The sequence below is a fragment of the Portunus trituberculatus genome, chromosome 38 (assembly GCF_017591435.1).
Source record: "Portunus trituberculatus isolate SZX2019 chromosome 38, ASM1759143v1, whole genome shotgun sequence".
In the NCBI taxonomy this organism is placed as follows: Eukaryota; Metazoa; Arthropoda; class Malacostraca; order Decapoda; family Portunidae; genus Portunus; species Portunus trituberculatus.
In genome coordinates this window covers 38,761,543-38,781,542 of record NC_059292.1, presented here as the reverse complement: position 1 = coordinate 38,781,542, position 20,000 = coordinate 38,761,543, and the positions used below count along the sequence as shown (strand labels likewise).

The following is a 20,000-nucleotide window of genomic DNA, read 5'->3' as shown; positions in this document are numbered from 1 at the left end:
CACACACACACACACACACAGTCAGTACATGTGGTGAGCATCTCGTAACTACCACCATCACCATCATCACCGCCATCACCACCATCACTATTACCTCAGGCCAATCTTGTTTTTTTATTTTACAACACACTAAGGTCTTTATGAAACCGCCCACTGTTAAGAAAGTACTTTTGGAACCTTCCGTCTTGTCACACCTGGAGGGAATGTACCGGGAAGGAATGACACGAAGGAAGGAAAAGAGAAAGAAAAAAATATATGATGAATACTGCAAATGATATGGATGCTCTTCAGGTTTTTGCATCCTGAGTAACTAGAGAAAAAAATCTATTGTATTCTGAGTAACTAATTGTATTCTGAGTAACTGATTGTATTCTGAGTAACTGATTGTATTCTGAGTAATTGTATTCTGAGTAACTAATTGTATTCTGAGTAACCTATTGCATTTTGAGTAACCTACTGAGTAACCTATTGTATTTCGAGATGCTTATTGTATTCTGAGTAACAAGGGGAAAGAAACGGAAATGTAGTAAATAGTAAGAACAACAACCTAAGGGTGGTCAGAACCACCTAGAGTTTAATGTACGAAACTGTAGTAGAACCATTTTTTCTTTAGGTAATAATGGTAGCGATGGTGGTGGTAGTGGTGGTGATGCGTAACAAGTAGTCAGCCAAACTCGCTTCATTCCTCCCTGTTACTTGTTTGAATTGCTGTATATAATAATATGATTGTTGTATATAGTGATTGAATTAATTGTTCATGCCATAGTTCTGTACATACACATTGACTGAACGCTTTATCTTCCTATGTTTCCTTCCCTTTTTTCTGCTTCATGGCTTTCTAATTCCTCCTCCTCCTCCTCCTCCTCCTCCTCCTCCTTCCATCCTCCCCAGCAGCTCCGCCCTCTTCATCCTCCCACCACCTCCTCCTCCTCCATCTCTTTCCTTCCCAACACCACCTCCTCCTCCTCCTCCTTCCCCTCACACCTCCTCCCTCCCATCTCCACCTACCCCCATACCTTCTTTCAACCCTTTCTTTCCATCCTTTTTTTTCTGCTCCAAAGCCTTTTTACATTCCCCCCCACCACCACCACCACCACCACCTCCTTCCTTCTCCTCCTACTCCTCCTCCTTCTCCTCTTCGGTAACAGTAAGAAGCAAACCTCCCGCGCTGCACGTACAACGGTGACGTCACGGGCATGGGGGGAGATGAATGTGAAGATGTGGGGGGGGGGGAGGGGGAAGCCTGCGGTGGTGAAATACTGTACGAGTCTTTACCATAGAGAAACTTGTGTGTCGAGGGAAGGACTTGGTGAACTGAGGGTGGTGGTGGTGGTGGTGGTTATAGTGGTGTGTCGTTGTAATGGTGGTTATTAACTGGAGTTTTTAATGGTGATTGTGGTGATGGTGATATTGTGTTGGCATTATTAATTAAGGTTCTTCTAGTGATAATGGTGATGGTGATGCTGGTTGTGGTGGTAGGAATGGTAGTAGTAACAGTAGTAGTAGTAGTAGTAGTGGTGGTGGTAGGAACACTAGTAGTATTAACAGTAACAGAAAAAAGATACACAAACCTCACATTAATACCACACCAAACCCAGAAAAGAAAAGAAAACGTGAAACAACAGCACATCACACAAACACCCTCATCAGAACTAAGGCTTGTATTCTCAAACACTTACGTGCTTTACCTCCACTATTTCAGAAGGCTTCATCTAAGTTTACACGAGTTTTTAAGGTGTTTTTACGGTTTTTGAAGCAGTTTGACAAGATTTCTACATTATTAACTGGAAAAACACTCGTGAAAACCACGCTAGTCATCTCTGTGGCCTTGGAAAATAGTCGTGGTGAAAGAGCAAAGCGTTTCTGAATACGGACCTAACACTTGTATTTGTTCTTCCCTTGTGTTCCTTTGTGTCTCCCTTGTCACGGCGGGGCTGGTGGTTAAGTCATGCCAGCCACGCCCCATTTCCTGGTCATCGCACGAGTCCGTTTTGACCAGCTGACCACCTCTTCATTACAGGAGGAGGAGGAGGAGGAGGAGGAGGAGGAGGAGGAGGAGGAGGAGGAAGGAAGGAAGGGGAGGAAGGGGAGGTTATGTCTATAGGAAGAAGTGGCGAGACGTGGTTCCTATAAGTTTCTTCCCCTTTCTCCCCCTTTCCTCCTCCCCCTCTTCCTCCTCGCTTTTCATCTACGTGTTCATTCGTGTGGCACGGGTGTTGTTATAAGAAGGAGGAAAGGAGAGGTGGAGGAGGAGGAGGAGGAGGAGGAGGAGGAGGAGGAGGAGGAGGAGGAAACAGAGGACAAAACGAGATAAGGAAGCGTCTCTCTCTCTCTCTCTCTCTCTCTCTCTCTGGGGTCACGTAAATAACAAGGTTAACTACTTTCAAGAAAGTCCAAACTCGTGAATCTGACCAATATAAAGTCAGTTGTTTATGTATGAGTTTGTGTGTGTGTGTGTGTGTGTTTCACTGTTTGATCTGCTGCAGTCTCTGACGAGACAGCCAGACGTTACCCTACGGAACGAGCTCAGAGCTCATTATTTCCGATCTTCGGATAGGCCTGAGACCAGGCACACACCACACACCGAGACAACAAGGTCACAACTTCTCGATTTACATCCCGTACCTACTCACTGCTAGGTGAACAGGGGCTACACGTGAAAGGAGACACACCCAAATATCTCCACCCGGCCGGGGAATCGAACCCCGGTCCTCTAGCTAGTGAAGCCAGTGCTCTAACCACTGAGCTACCGGGTGCGTGTGTGTGTGTGTGTGTGTGTGTGTTTGTGTCGAGGATACTTGCAGATATGAAATTAATGACGGTGGGTTGCGGACTGGATGTGTGTGTGTGTGTGTGTGTGTGTGTGTGTGTGTGTGTGTGTGTGTGTATGTGTAGGTTGGAAGGCAGTAGATATTGGTTGACTTTCATGGGCCACAAGAACGAGGTCATATGACGCCTGAGGAGGAGTAGGAGGAGGAGGAGGAGGAGGAGGAGGAGGAGGAGATGGAGGAGATGGAGGAGGAGTACGAGTATAGGAAGAAGGATAGAAAATTAAGATGGTATATAGACATGGTTAGGGGAAAATATATAATAAAAGTAACAAAAAAAGACCCACAGGCAAGAATAAAAGGAAGAGAGTCAATTACAACACACACACACACACACACACACACCAATACCCTTCTTACTGTTTTATACAACAATTATCTTCCGCGTTCAAAAGGTGCCATGTTGCCATTAGCAAGAATACCAGGTGCTTGTTGAACACACACACACACACACACACACACACACACACACACACACACACACACACACACAACTGAGTAAGGCAAGCAAGTAAGTATAATATGGACAAGTTTCAATCATGGCTGTGTATTGTGTATGTTCCTGCGTTTCAAGGGCGGTGCTTCCCTCAGACAACGATAAGGTGACCAAAGCTTGTGATGTCAATTCTCCGCTAGTGAAGTTAGATGTTGTGTTGCAAGATTAGAGGATAACTTCAAAAAGACGATACTGACAGAAAGGAAGAGGGAATAGTGGATTAGCTTAACATCTTCAGTATTGGGACGCATTTTTACCACTAGTTTTGGGGTACGATTAGATGGTTTTATTTACATCAGAAAGGGTCTACGGGGAGCAGAAGATTAATGGCCAGAGTCTTAATTATTTTTAAGCCTCAAACAAGTTTCTGAGGCTGTATAAAATCGCCAAATAATAAGCAGAATAAATATGAAAACACGTCATGGTACTGCAGGGGTTAAGTTCTCTGATGTTAGTTGTTTTTTTCTTTTTTGGCTTTGTAAAGTGTCTGGTGTTACTGATATGCATTCAGAGGTGCATTATTAGGAGGAAAATTGTTAACGTGTTGAGGAAGATGTTGTTAGTCGGGAAATACTCGTAACTGTTGGACGTGTGATCAGTTTCCTTATTTTGTGATGATGAAGTTGCTGGAGTGTTCCCCCTATTTCTCCCTCCTCAAACTCTTATATCAGTTTGGTTTGTAACATGTACCTGCAACTATTAGCTGGCTAACCTTTTACGTAGAAGACTGTTGTTATAATTAGCTATACTTGTTCGTTATGTAGTAAGCAGTAGCTATGCGTTGTTTATTAGAAGTTGATAGTTCAGTTTGAATTGGTGAAATATGAAAAAAGTTCTGTGATTATGCAATAGTTAAGGTTTATGTTCTGTATTTCCGACTTCCTACGACTTGTCTTCTTTTAAGAGGGAGGTATCGAGGCATTTGCTCCCTAATTTTGGCTGACGCTTTTCCCTTTGTAGAGAGATAATACTCAAGTGGGCCTTTTTTTTTTTTTTTTTTTGCCCTTGGCTGGCTCTCTTTCCTTCGTAAATAAAAAAAATGAATAGAAAAGATGACTCCTTTAATGTCCTGAGAGTTCCCTTCTAACCACATTTCCTTAAACTTGTTTGGGGATCGACACCTCAACAGGCCTTTTTTTTTGTCACATTTTTTTTTGCCCTAGGCCGAGTTTCCCTCTAACTTAAAAAAAAAAAAAAAATACGTTTCATTATATTCGTATATATTCGCTTTCAGTTCTATGTAGTTTGTGCGTTCAGTTTGTAGTTCCATATCGCTTGTGTTACTTATATTTGTTAATCATGTATTCACATTGAGTTCCATATAGCTTGTGTTACTTAGTTTGTCAGTTCCATGCAGCTTGTATTATTAAGTGTTGCTGACTTTGTTCTTTCGGATCTCTTTTGCTGTGCTAATCTGGAGTGCTAATGCTCACAATGGCCGGCGTGAGTTGCATGGTGGCGGGGAGCGGAGCGTGACGCCATCTGTCAAAAGATTGCTGCTGCTGTTGTTTGAATAGATCATCGCCGAAAGAAACTCCCACTAAAGAACTTTCCTCCTATTCGTTCCTTTGTGTTGTTTGCGTTGTTTTGTTCGTCTCCGCCCAAGTGAAGGTGTGTGAAGCTGACCGCCAGCCACGTGAAGGATCGTTTAGTGATTGCCTTACTGGAATGTGAATGAAATGTAAAGGTTTAAGTCGAGTTGAAGGAATTTACGTAAATGTCGAAATGTGAATAATGGTAACGTTAAGATTAGTGATAATAATGATAGTAATGGGTCGAAGTGTAAAAAAAAATTAAGAAATAAAAGTTTTTCGAGAGAAGAAAAGAATTACAGCAAAAACATGAATGAGAATAAAAATCTTAATTTCAAGCAATAACTGAATAATTTGACGTCAAAGAAAAAGAAAGGAAACACAGAGAGAGAGAGAGAGAGAGAGAGAGAGAGAGAGAGAGAGAGAGAGAGAGAGAGAGAGAGAGAGAGAGAATATATATCAGAAATCACGACACGATTATGAAGGAGGGAAACAAGAGGTGAAAGTTTTATGGATTTAGAGAGGAAGCACTTCACTTTTTTCTCGTCTTCTCGACCACAATTACCTGTGATGTAACCTTACTACTTCCGCCCTCTTGACAGGCACACACACACACACACACACACACACACACACACACACACACACACACACACACACAGAAACGTATAGAGGCGTAACTTAAATACGGAACACGCATTGAGAGAGAGAGAGAGAGAGAGAGAGAGAGAGAGAGAGAGAGAGAGAGAGAGAGAGATTCATAAGATTCTACTAATGTACTTTTCAACCCACCTAATTAAAGGCTTCAAATTTCCTAAACATAAACGAGAAGATTTATGAATGACATTCCCTGCGGCATAGCATAGATTGGAGACGGAGAGCCAGAGTGGATGGAGATAGAGAAGGGGAGGGAGATGTGGAGGGAGATAAGGGCTTAGTGAGTCAGAGGTAGAGAGTAGCAAGGGAAAATTAATGTGTGCTGTAGATAAAGATAAGATAATGGTGATTTGGATATACTTGCGGTTTAGAGGAGGAGGAATATATAGGAATACAAAGAATGACAAAGAGTACTAGACCTTGATGTCCTCCCCAGGCTGTTTGTGTATATCTGGCTTCTGCTAACTAGTAACATTAGAGAGAGCAAAGTAGAAGAGGAGGAGAAAGAGGAGGATACCAGACTATAGAACAAGTAGAGCAGTGAGCGGATAAGAACATAAGAACATAATAATAGTATATATCTACTTATTTCCACCTATTAAACTCATCCGTATATTGAACGAGTCAACTTTTAATCCCTTGAGTACTATGACGCATTTCCCTATTTATTCTGCTTACTATTCGGTGATTTTGTATAGCTTCAGAAACTTATGTGGAGGGAATTGAAATAGTGAAGACTGTGGGCATTAATCTTCTGACCTCCATAGACCCTTTCTAATGTAAATAAAATTGTCTAATTGTACACAAATCTCAAAATAAAAATGTGTTCCAGTATTGAAGGGGTTAACCTCTTCAGTACCAGAACACGTTTTCATATTCATTCTGGTTATTATTTGGTGATTTTATACAGATTCAGAAACTAATGTGGGGATTAAGATAGTGGAGACTTTGTCCATTAATCTTCTGACCTCCACAGACCCTTCCTATTATCATATCCAAAACTTATGGTAAGAAAAAAAGGCGTCCCAGTACTGAGCTCATTGCATTCATCCACCGCTCGCCCCGCTCGCTCTGTCAGCGTTTCCATGTTCTCTTGCGCTAAGGTGACAAAATTTCTATACTGGAACAAAAAAGTAGAGATAGCACTGATAAGAACACTTCCCGCCACGCCCAACGACGAGGCGAGGCAGAGATAAGAGATAAGGCACCTGCTGGTATGAGCCATAGCACAGTTAACTTGATGACCTAACACGTTATCTTGCAAGTACGACCTTATTTAATCAAACTTAACCCAAACTGCTTCAATGGACTATCAGGTGCAGGTTTGGCGTATAGGTTTTGAAGCTTCCCTTATTTTCTGATGTTTAATTTTCTGTACACCACAATAAATAACGACAATAAAAAACATCATTATCAGTAACAACAATTTACTACTACTACTATTACTACTACTACCAGCATCATCACAGTTATTACTACTACTAATCTCTCTCTCTCTCTCTCTCTCTCTCTCTCTCTCTCTCTCTCTCTCTCTCTCTCTCTCTCATTTTCACCTCCATTTGGTCTTCACGCCTTCACGCCACGAACTAGTTATTTGGGAGTGATGGGAAGGACGCGAGGCAAGGAAACTAGAAGGGAGTGGTAATGGAAGTGATAGGTGCTGGTGACGGGGGGGGAGGTGATGAGGAAAGAGTGGGTGTTATCACATTCCATCATTAAGAGGGAGAATACGTGACCATTTCCTTGATTTTCACCTTAGTAGTTAAGTGGGTGGGGTGGAGGTGACATTGTAAGGTGCAGGAAGAAGAGAGAGGGAAAGGGAGAGGGATGGGTGGGTGGGTGGGTGGGTGGGTGGGTGTGGAGGAGTAAGATGTATTATTAAGGTATTACAGTTTTTAATAACATGGTTTATTGATACGTTGCTGTTATTGTGTTGTTATTATGGTAGATTATTATTGGGGCTGTGAATGAGAGGTGTGGCTCGACCTTGTTAATCTCTCTCTCTCTCTCTCTCTCTCTCTCTCTCTCTCTCTCTCTCTCTCTCTCTGCACCGTCTCGAGATAAGAGGTGGGAGGAAAGACACACCAAACCTTTCACGAAAATAAGAAAAACCGAAACAAAAAGAAGAGATAACACGAGAGAGAGAGAGAGAGAGAGAGAGAGAGAGAGAGAGAGAGAGAGAGAAATACACACAAGTCATTCAGTCCAGTCTACACGGCACCCACGTCCACTCACCCATCCACGCACACATCACCTCGTCACGGTCAAGAGAAGAGTGTCGATTAGTGACGCCAGATGACACCAACTAGGTCTTGTTGACAAATAGAGACGAGACGGCCAGCTGTGTTTTGCTCTGCCCGTCCGTCCGTCCGACTCAGACTCTTGACTTTCTTTGTGAGTTGTGACGCATCGTGTTACACTTTTAAGTCCAAGGCAGTGAGTCGTGGTCGTGGTGATGGTGGTGGTGGAGATGAAGGAGATAAAATACGAAAAAATAAGAGAAAGGAGGGAAATGGTTGACGATAAATCAGAAAGGTGTTGAAAAATTGTACGATCGGATAATACTTTACCGTACGTGGTGTGAAGGTTGCACGTGACTGAGGGAAATAAGATAGAAAAATGTGAAAGAGCACGAGAAAGAAATTATAGACTGTAGATAGAAAGGAAGAAAAAAAGCTTGAGAACCAGAAACAGAAAAGTCGACTAAGATAAGAAGAGTGAATAGGAAGAAACGCAGTGAGAAGACAGGTAAAGTTTAATGAAATGAGAAGAATAGGGAAAAAGAATGGTATTATGCAAGAAGACAAAAAAGATTAACAGAAAGAATATTAGTGAGAATGACAGAAGGAGATCGAGAAAGAAAAGGGAATATTAGTGAGATGAGAAGAGGAAAATTAGAAGTAAACGAATGAGAGGAGGAAAGCAAGGAAAATTAGTAAAACGAGAGAAAGAGAGGAAAGAGTGGGAGAGTGAAAGGAGGAAGAGGCCGAACAGGAATGAAAAAAATGGGAGAAGAATGAAGGAGAAATGAGAGAAGCAGAGGGAGGAGGAGGAGGAGGAGGAGGAGGAGGAAGAGAAGGAGGAGAAGACACATATTAGACACAGTTGGAGAAATCCTTCCGTGCCTCCCTCCTTCCCTCCCTCTTTCCCTCCTTCCCTCTATCCACCTCCTCAACTCTCTCTATCTACAGCTCGCTCTCTTTCTCTCGTCAATTATCTTTAATAACTATTTTGTTCACGGCAAACTATTAACTTTATCGGTCATGTTTTCTGTGCCATCACCGCGGGGAGGGAGTGAAGGAACCCCCTAAGCTGGCACCACTGCTCCTGGCCACCGCTGTCACCATTAGTAGTCGACAGTGTTACCAGCTGAGGATATTCATGTGGGATTTTAAACTGGTATCACTGCATGGATGGTTAGCTGATGGTCGTTGATAATTCCATAGTTTGAAGTAATGCGTACGATTAATTACTGTGGTTGTCTGTTAATTTGAAGTGAGTTAGCTTCGTTGACTTTCGTTATGTTGATTCTAATTTTGGGATCGTTATATTTGGTTTCCCACGTGTGGTTGTGCTGTGAGTTGTTCTAATCTTTGCTGTTTGTGTATGACAGATTGTTCTTCATTTCCTCTTAATTTTGTATTTTGTTTGTGGATGAGAGATTGTTCTTCATTACCTCTTTATTTTTTTTTACTTTTATTCTCTCTCTTCTTCCTCTTTCTATTTTTCTCCATTATTTTCTTTTATTCATTATTCATTGTTTCTTCCTCATTTCTTAGTTTTTCGTATATTCTTAATCCGTTCTTTATTATTTCACATTTTGTTGCCCATTTATTTTTTTTCCTTTATTTCGTATTTCCTTCCTTCTTTCCTTAATATTCCTTTCCTCTCATTTTCTCCCTTTCTTCCTTCCTTCATTCATTCATTCATATAAATATTAATCTCTATCATTCTCCTCTCTTTTCTTCTCTTTTACCCTCCTATCTTCCCTTCTCATTGCATTTATATTGTCTTCACAGTTGGCATTCCTGGCTAATCACAGCCACTATCATCTCTGTCTTGATTCGTCACGGTTGGCAGCACTGGACAGACACACAGACAGATACAGTCCCTCACCACAGCCATTAGTCAATTAAACTTTTTCCTCCTTTCTCTTAAAAGATTTTTGTTACTTTCACACGCTGACTGACTGCCCCTCCTCCTCCTCCTCCTCGTCTTACTCCTCCTCCTCATCTTTCATCTTTCATCTTCTCCTTGTCGTCCTAACATCGTCATCACTGGATCGAAAAACCGAGACACAAAAGAAAAACCGTCAGTCATTTTCATATAAAAACGATGTCAACAAACGAATTGATGTCGCCGGAGAGAGAGAGAGAGAGAGAGAGAGAGAGAGAGAGAGAGAGAGAGAGAGAGAGAGAGAGAGAGAGAGAACTTGCTTGAATTCAAATACTTTCATTCTTGTAATTTACGATGTTGCTTTATATTGTTTACGTATTTTTTTGTATGAATTCTTATGTTACCTTGTTTACTCCTCACCTGCTTATCGTTGTCTACTCGTCTCTATTTGTATGTCTAAACTTTTTTTCTTTTATCCGTTTGCTAATTATCTCGAACTTTTTGTCTATTTACTTGTCTTCCATATCTGTTAATCTCGCTTTCTACTACCTATCTGTCTGTTAATATAGCCGTGTAACCTATCTTTCTATATGTATTTGCTTGTCAGTGCTTGTATGTTCATGTCTTCATTAGTTTGTCTACAATATTTTTCTGTCGGCTTATTTTTATCTTCCATGTAATTAACTGCTTATTTGTCTATCTACTTTTACTATTTATTCTTATCTCTATCTGTCTGCTACCTGTCAATTATTAGCTACCTGCCTGTGTGTTTGTGTATTTGTTTGTCAGCTTGATTTTTCTGTCTCTTTATATCAATTCTGTACTCAATTAACCTCACATCTGCCTGTCAGTCTATCAGTAACTCTCTGTCTGTTTGTATATTTGTCTGTCAACTTGATTTTTCTGTCTCTTTATATCAATTCTATACTCATCTGCCTGTCAGTCTATCAGTACTTAGCTATTCCTCTCTGTCTGTCTGCTTGCACGCCTGCTTAAACTTTCCACCTACTTATTACTTTCTACTTAACAAACTACATCTATTTGGCTATCTACCTATAAGTACTCGTATATACCTGGTTGTTGGTCTCTCTTTCACATTTCTCTGCATATCTGCCTTTCTCCCTACTTGTTAATGCAGAACCACGTACCTACCTATACTTTCTCTCTACCTGCCTGTCCACCTTTCGCCAGACGCACTTTCGCCATTCTAACCTGAAGCGTAAGCCAGTCTTTCTTTACCTCGTCTCCACCTGACCCATCCCTACCTCTCAACGTGTGTGTGTGTGTGTGTGTGTGTGTGTGTGTGTGTTTGTGTTTGTGTGTTTGTAGATGTGTGTAATTTTTTTTATCTTATTTATATTTTTTTTTTGTGTATGTGTGTGCGTTTTGCTAAGGTGCCACAGTCTTCGTGCAATTATATGGTATCAATTCTTTTAGTTTATTCATTTATTTTCTTGTTCTGTATCGAATTTAAATGTGGATCTTTCAATGTACTTTTTTTCATACACTCATTGTTTTATTGTTGTTGCAGTTTTGTTATTTTTCGTAATATCAAATACTTGCCAGTTAATCAATCAATCAATCCATTATTTAATCAATTCATTTGTCTATATATCTATACGTGAAATCAGTTACTTAATCTAATTCAATCTCTCTCTCTCTCTCTCTCTCTCTCTCTCTCTCTCTCTCTCTCTCTCGCTCGCTCGCTCTCTTTCTCCCCGTCACCAGGTGCTCTTCGGTGGCGGCGTGACCCTGGAGTGACGGTGAAGCGTGACACCTGTGGCGCTATTACGGGACGCGCCGCTCACGACAGGTAGGCCACTCGCCGGTGTTGTGAATGGCGGTGTTGGTGGTGGTAGTAATAATAGTAGTAGTAGTAATAGTAGTAGTAGTAGTAGTAGTAGTAGTAGTGGTAGTAGTAGTAGTGGTAGTAGTAATGGTGGTGGTGGTAGTGGCAGTAGTAATGGTGGTAGCAGTGGTGGTGGCATGGTGGTGTAGTAGTAGTAGTAGTAGTAGTAGTAGTAGTAGTGGTGCTGATGGTAATAGTAGTAGTAGTGGCAGTAGTACTGATGGTAACAGCAGTAGTAGTGGTGGTGCTGATAGTAATAGTAGCAGTGGTAGCAGTGGTGCTGGCAGTAATAGTAGTAATGGTAGTAGTAGTTGTTGTTATTGCTGTTATTATTGTTATTATTATTATTTTTGTTGCTTGTTGTATGCAGCAGTAGCAGCAGCAGCAGTAGTAGTAGCAGTAGCAGCAGTAGTAGCAGCAGCAGCAGTAGCAGTAGTAATAATAGTGGTAGCAACAGTAACAATAGTAGTAGTAGTAGTAGTAGTAGTAGTAGCAGTAGTAATAGTAGTGGTAGCAACAGTAACAATAGTAGTAGTAGTAGAAGCAGTAGTAATAGTAGTGGTAGGAACAGTAACAATAGTAATAATAGTAGTAGTAATAGTAGTAGCAGTAACAATAACAGTAACACTTAGTCTGTCTAAGAGTATAACAACATTTTACAAACAACCGATCTTAAGTAAAGGAAATAGTAACACTCATTCATATCTTTATAGTAGGAAGTATCTTATAATAGCTAAGTAGCGGAAGACGAGGAGGAGGAGGAGGAGGAGTGGTGAAAGATGGAGGGTTAGTCTTGCCGCCACGCTTCGGCCCCTCTTGGTGATGGTGTGGGTGGGGAAGTGTGTGGAGGAGGAGGCGGCGGAGGGTTGCAGTGGCTGTGGGGAATGGGGGGAATGGTTTCTCCAGGTGTTCCAGTTTCTTATGTGTGTGTGTGTGTGTGTGTGTGTGAGAGAGAGAGAGAGAGAGAGAGAGAGAGAGAGAGAGAGAGAGAGAGAGAGAGAGAGAGAGAGAGAGAGAGAGTTGTAAACATCGAATGTGAATTTGTTATTGTAGTTGTAATTACTACTACTACTACTACTACTACTACTACTACTACTACTACTCCTCATATTATCACTACCACCACTACACTGCAACAAACAACACCACTGCGACCTCCACCACTCCTCCTCCTCCTCCAAGCGGTCCTTGTCCAGCTGCTCACCTCCTTCACCCACTCCTTCAGGCACCCAGACAACCTCCTCCCACTCCTCCACCGCTTTTTCCCCTCCCTCCCTCCTCACCCCTGCTTCACACATCACTGATTAACCCCAACAGGACTTGCTTCCTCTCCCAAACTCACCTATTTACACACACACTCTCTCTCTCTCTCTCTCTCTCTCTCTCTCTCTCTCTCTCTCTCTCTCTCTCTCTCTCTCTCTCTCTCTCTCTCTTAAAACATATTTTCTTTCTATTTCTAATCTTATCTTTTCAAGCCCTGCACTGCTTCTTATCTCTGAGTCTCTCTCTCTCTCTCTCTCTCTCTCTCTCTCTCTCTCTCTCTCTCTCTCTCTCTCTCTCTCTCTCTCTCTCTCTCTCTCTCTCTCTCTCTCTCTCTCTCTCTCTTCAAGGTTATAAACAATGCCGGACTTCACACTGTTTCCTTGCCTCCTCCTCCTCCTTCTCCTCCTCCTCCTCCTCCTCCTCCTCCTCCTCCTCCTCCCTCCCTCCTTCTCCTTCTCCTCCTCCTCCTCCTCCTCCTCCTCCTCCTCCTCCTCCTCCTCCTCCTCCTCCTCCTCCTCCTCTCTCTCTCTCTCTCTCTCTCTCTCTCTCTCTCTCTCTCTCTCTCTCTCTCTCTCTCTCTCTCTCTCTCTCTCTCTCTCTCTCTCTCTCTCTCTCTCTCTCTCTCTCTCTTCCTTCCCTTCACAAACCTTCACTTTTTTTTCCTTCCTTTCTAGTTTCTTTCACTCCTTTCGCCCAGAGATGATCCCTCCAGTTTCTTCCTTTCTCCTCCTCCTCCTCCTCCTCCTCCTTCTCGACCCGGTAGACCAGTTGTTGCTATTGAGAGTACAAATGTCTCGGAAGTTTTTTGTTGTTGTTGTTGTTGCTGTTGGAGGTGGTGGTGGTGATGGTGGTGGTGGTGGTGTTTAACTGCATGAGAGGTATATTGGTATGAATTTTCTGGACACACACACACACACACACACACACACACACACAAACACGTAAAAAAAAAATAATCTGGACATTTGTTTTAAGAATATTCACCTGTATTTTTCAACTCATCTTATATATATATATATATATGTTTTTTTTTTCTCTCTCTCTCTCTCTCTCTCTCTCTCTCTCTCTCTCTCTCTCTCTCTCTCTCTTCGGTCCGCAAAACACCTCGCATTTCTTTTTTTTCTCTTATTGTTCCCACGTGACCTCCGAAGCGCCTGTGTTGAAAATCGAGCCGTTTCACAAGATTACTGTGACGAGATATGCTTAATTAACTTCCCGCCTCGCTTCCCCCACGCCCCTGATTACCTCACACTCTGTCCTCAGCCTAACAGTTCCTTGCGCTTTGCTCTCCTCATCACCAGCGGCTCCCGTGTTGCTTTCCTATTCGACGGAAGGAGGCATCGTACTTTGGCATCTTGCAGTTTCATTGGCACTGTTTTGAAAGGGTTGAGATGATCAGTTTAATTCTTACGTTAGTTTTGTTTTGTTCTTTCTTTTTCAGTATTAGTGCAGAATACTCCTCAAACTGTTATTATAGTAGATTTATGAGTACAGCCTTAAAACTCTTATTAAATTCCTGCAATGTGTGTTAAAAGGTGCAAATTCCAATAATCTTCGTCAAAGTATTAGAAAGGAAAACTTAAATTGGTTCCACTAATGTAGGTTAGAAGTGCATAATTCTTTTAACATTCTTATAGTGAAAAAGAAACTGAAAACTCTTATGACATCCTGTAAAGTCTGTTAAAAATTAGATTATCAATAAAATTATGAAAACTTTTGAAGACTCGTTAGAAGCTGTCAAAAACTCAAATTAATTAATCAGGCTTTCTCTTGAATTATGGAAACACTTGAAAAACAGGTAACATCCATTAAAACACAGAATTTTTTTAAAAGCATCATTAGAATCATGAAAACACTCTTAAAAATCATAACATCTTCCAGAAGATTCTATAACTTGTCAGGAATGCAGGATTCTATAGGTAGACTATAAAAAACACAGTTGAAATGCAGTAGAACACGTTAAATGTAGGTAACCATTATCAAACTGTCCTTAACATTATAATGATATAAGAAGAAAACTCATTCAAATCTTGGAGGAACCCTTTAGAATCCTAGTATTTTCTAGCAAATATTAAAACTGGTAAAGAGTGCAGAAGGCTTGTTAACCAATGGAAACACAGGTAAAAAGCACTGCAACCCGTTAAATGAAAGGAACTATTATTAGACCAATCCTAGAATCCTTAAAAAAAAAAAAAAATCCTTAAAACCAAACTAACATTCTGTAGCACCTCATCAATGTACTCGAGATAAGACACCGCAATATTCGTAGGAATGCGGATCTTACTTTTGTGCCCTTTGAGTAGCGTTCTCCTACTTTGCATGTGACTGTGACCCTTTCTTTCCCACGCGTCTGAGGCTAAAGTCACGCGCCGCCCTAGTAACCTTAAGACCCACAGGCCACTTTCCCTTCTTCCGAATTAACTTACCGACCGCATTGACTCACGGGCGGTCTATGCATTCGATTCCACCCCGCAAGTCATCCCCTCCATCGCCCTCACCGGCCTTTGCACTACCTATGAGGCTGTGACCTTCACCTCTGAAGTTCAAACTCTCGCCCCACTCTGCCCTTACCTCACCCAACCCAACCCAACCCAACCCAGCCCAGCCCAGCCCAGCACAGCACACCCCAGCCTTGCCCATCCCAGTCCGTCTCTCCATCTCTTCTTGTCCTTGCTTCGCTTTATCTTCCTCTTCCTCTGTCCTTTAAATTTTTTTTCTCTTTCTTTATCACCTTTTGGACTTCTCTCTTATATTTTTCTTCCTATTTCGTATCTATGTATATTTCTCGTTCGTTCCATTTTTGTTTCCTCTTAAATCAGTTAATCAGTTTTTTTTTCTTTTTATATATGCCTTCTTTGTTATAAATTTTTAGATCTTTTATATGTAGATCCTTTTCCTGTACTTTTTTTTTCCATCTTATCTCTCTACATCTCATGAATGTTTTCAAATATATTACCATAGTCATTTTGTCCTTTTGTTTGTTCAGGTTCCTTATTTTTCGGTCCTGTTCCTTTTCCTTTTTCATGTTCACTGCACACTGTCGTTGTTTCCTTACCTTTTTCATCTCTCTACATTTCCTCACAAGTCCCATTGCTTCTAATATCTTCTCTTACGGTCCTTTCTCACTTCACTCAGCCGCCTCTCACCCGTCTCTCTTTCCTATGTCTTTATAATATTCTTGCTAGTTCCTCATTTACTATTTTCCTCTCTCCTCCCCCAGTCTAGCTTTCTCTTCCATTTCTCTTTAAGCCCTTCTCGCATTCTTTTCAGCCTTTTCTCTTGTTTCTCTCCTTTTCCTAGCTATTTTATCTCAATGGTTCCTTTAGTGATTCCTCTCATTCCTCCTCACTCCCATCCCAGTTTCGCCTTTCCTACACCCCTCTTATCTCCCTCACCCTTGCATTATCTAACCCTCACGGCTATCACCCGCAGCCTACCACGACATCAGCGCTCACTCACTCCCTCAGCGATAATTTGAGACTTAGTAGGACATGAAGCTTGCATTGAAATTACGTGTACAATTGAAAGAACGCTTTGAAAATCTACTGACCTAAAAACGCGGCGAGTTAAATCCTATAAGGTTGTGTGTTGTGTCACCTGTCCAGTTACGTGTGTTGAGTCATGTGACCTGAGTGTGTGTGGGATGACCTGTGAATTTTAAGTTCGCGCGCGCGCGTGTGTGTGTGTGTGTGTGTGTGTTTCACTGTTTGATCTGCTGCAGTCTCTGACGAGACAGCCAGACGTTACCCTACGGAACGAGCTCAGAGCTCATTGTTTACGATCTTCGGATAGGCCTGAGACCAGGCACACACCACACACCGGGACAACAAGGTCATAACTCCTCGATTTACATCCCGTACCTACTCACTGCTAGGTGAACAGGGGCTACACGTGAAAGGAGACACCCAAATATCTCCACCCGGCCGGGGAATCGAACCCCGGTCCTCTGACTTGTGAAGCCAGCGCTCTAACCACTGAGCTACAGGGTGTGTGTGTGTGTGTGTGTGTGTGTGTGTGTGTGTGTGTGTGTGTGTGTGTGTGTGTTGAAGGGTAGCGGTGGGCATAGAGAAATCATAAGAACGTGATAGAGAAAACGAGAGAAGCTGCAAGAAGCCATCAGGTCTACGCGTGACCAGTCTCTGTATAATACATGCAAAACCTACCATTTATTTCCACTTGTCATGTGCATCTATAATCTAGGAAGAGAGAGAGAGAGAGAGAGAGAGAGAGAGAGAGAGAGAGAGAGAGACACACACACACACACACACACAGAGAGAGGGGGGGGGGAAGCGGGGATAGCAAAAGTAAGAAAAAAATCTTTATTATAAGACAGACCAGTTCTCGCTAACCTACAATGTGAAATTTCTCGTGTCGTAGAAATGATGATAACTTGTTGAGACGCGAGACATGGAGAGAGAGAGAGAGAGAGAGAGAGAGAGAGAGAGAGAGAGAGAGAGAGAGAGAGAGAGAGAGTGAGTAGTGTCATATCCAGTAGTAATGTCATATCTTGCAAAATTGGTCGAGATGACTGATTAGCTTCTTTGGCACACATTGCAAATCTCTCAAGTGGATTGTGTAAAATAAGTACAGTTGGTTCAAGAAGAAATGTAATCCTGCTGAAATGTTAAATGTTGTTCTAAGTTTGTAATAATAGTTTTTTTTCGGTAAACTACATTTGGTTCTTCATAAACTAAAATTACTTAGTCTAAAATGTTTTCACGTGTGTGGCTGAGTTCATTCATCTTTCACTAAAGGTTATGGTGTTTCCACGTCCACACTAACCTAGTTCATTAATTCCTTATGAACTCAAAACTACCTAAATTATAAATGTCTTAGTTAAGAGATTCATTTTTTTTTTTTTGCCATATCTTTTTCACTTCATCCTGGTTTTCCTTTCCTATTCTTAGGTATCATCTTAGACAATGTCGGTCTCACTTTCCTACTCAGTGCATTCTTTTTTTTAGTAAACCACAAAAACACTACAGCAATACATTCATCTCTTCTAAACGAACATTTCTCAAACTACAACGTCTCCACTAACTTAGACTGAACACATAATACAATACATAACATTTCAATTCTCTATAAACAAAAGTCAAGGAAAAAAAAAGCAAATTGGTAAATGAATCAATACTTAACTAGATAATAAGCACACGTTATAATGCTTATTCTCTAAAAGTGTGTCGTAGTTGAATTTCAAAAGAAGTGTATTCGCTTCGCTATGTCTGGCGAGGAGAAGTGAAGGGAAACACAACCATCATTGTGACAAGGCGGACCTGTTCCCTCCCGCTAACCTACAAACAGGCGAGGCGTGGAAGGAACAACATGAAGAGAGACACATAATGGAGAGTAAACATTCTCTCTCTCTCTCTCTCTCTCTCTCTCTCTCTCTCTCTCTCTCTCTCTCTCTCTCTCTCTCTCTCTCTCTCTTTACATGTTAATACTTTGCACGATTCATGCTTTCCACCATCCTATTCTCAAATGATTTAGCGTCTCATCTCGACTACTTTTATCAAGCTTTGGTAGAAGTAACTGTATGTTTTCGTAATACTAGTGATAGTTTAACAAGATCTCTGCCTCATCTGTAGAAGGAGCTGCCATGAGAACCAGACTGATCATCTCTGTGGCCTTTGAAAACAATTCTTATGAGAGAACAAAAGTGTCTGAAGATAGGTAGTGGGCAAGGTCATTTTTCTTTATTCACTCTATGGTTCGTAGTTAACAGTCAGTGCCATATGACCTCTTACTAGTGGCACTTCTTTTGACTACATTCACACTTAACCTCTTCAGTACTGGAGCGCATTTTTACCATGAGTTTTGGATATGATCAGACGATTTTATTGACATTAGGAAAGGTCTATGGAGATCAGAAGATTAATAGCTAGAGTCTTCACTATTTTAATCTTCACATAAGTTTCTGAAGCTGTATAAAATCACCAAATAGAAAGCAAAATCAATATAAAAACGCGTCATGGTACTGAAAGGGGTTAGTTAAACTACAACAAAAGTGTATCGGAAGAGATGATGCTGCTCCCAGTATATCGATAGAATGCCACCAGTGTAGAAGGAAAAGTATATTATGGCCCACCACGGTTTGAGATGTAGATTGCTGAGATGAGGGAAGACGGAAACACTCACGGAAGCTGATGATGTCTATTATATATGATACAAAAGGAAACTATAATATAAATTTAGTCTTCAATGAGAAACAGGAAAAAGTAGTACACGAATAGACTGTTACATAACTGGAATACACTTCAGTTAATCAGATTGCTATCTCGAGACCACAGGGAGCTTTAGAAGATTAGATAAAGATACTGAGAGTGATGATAAATGGAACGTTTTTCTTTCTTTCTTTCTTTCTTTATTTATTTATTATTATTTTTTTTTTTTTTAACGCAGGGACTGTTACGTGTAGGGCTGGCGATTTCATGCAGCTTCCCTCGTCTTCTTCAAGTAAGGAAAGAGAACGACGCATTTTACGTTAGAGGTTTACCTTCCCGTGGCTCCCCCCGCCCTGCCACAAGGTCACCAGCACCCCCAAGAGCCACAGGGACTCGGACAAAACGGACTCCTCACCCCCAGGCGCCACCAAACCGGCCGTGTTCCTCTCCCCTCCCCTCCTCTATCCGGCTCTTCCTTCCTCCCTTGACCCCCTCCTTCCCTCCCTCCTATGCAAGTCACTGGAGTGCGATTTAATAGATCTCTCTCTCTCTCTCTCTCTCTCTCTCTCTCTCTCTCTCTCTCTCTCATATTCGCTGAGTAATGGAAAAAGAGAAAGGGAACGGGAAGGAGAAATGAAAGAGAAGGGAGGACGGAGAATGCTGAAGCGAAACACGACACACACACACACACACACACACACACACACACACACACACACACACACACACACACACACACTCACACACTCACTCACTCAAGGAGAGGCCAAGAGAAGTGCACTGGCCGAAAAATGACATGGGAGTGTTAATTAAATATCCAAGGGTGGGAATGACTTTAAACGTGCGCGACTTGAGGTGACAAAGGCGTGGTGGCGTGGAAGGAGGCCGGCGGAGAAGGGCGTTTGGAGAGAAGAGTGTGTGGAAGAAATGTGCTGGCTAAGGGTTCCATGTTAGTGTGTGTGTGTGTGTGTGTGTGTGTGTGTGTGTGTGTGTGTGTGTGTGTGTGAGTAACCCGTCTTCAGAAACGCCTTACCCTCTCACCACGACTATTTTTGAAAGACCACAGAGATGACTGACTGGTCTGAGCGTTTCTCC

At 41.8% G+C, this 20,000-nt stretch overlaps 1 protein-coding gene and 1 long non-coding RNA gene across 3 annotated transcripts in view; one reads left to right on the top strand and one right to left on the bottom strand.

Annotated features, from left to right (window-relative positions):
* Positions 1–19,461, top strand: part of LOC123514574 — a 19,734-nt gene extending 273 nt beyond the window's left edge. Inside the window, exons 2-4 of one of the 2 annotated variants that reach the window (XR_006677636.1) lie at positions 8,100–8,261; positions 11,358–11,442; positions 19,144–19,461. This is a non-coding gene — a long non-coding RNA (uncharacterized LOC123514574). Of the gene's footprint in view, positions 1–6,886; positions 8,262–11,357; positions 11,443–19,143 lie in introns of those variants that run through there. The other variant, XR_006677635.1, reaches the window with a different exon arrangement.
* Positions 1–20,000, bottom strand: part of LOC123514572 — a 42,480-nt gene that overhangs the window by 17,449 nt on the left and 5,031 nt on the right. The window lies entirely within an intron of this gene.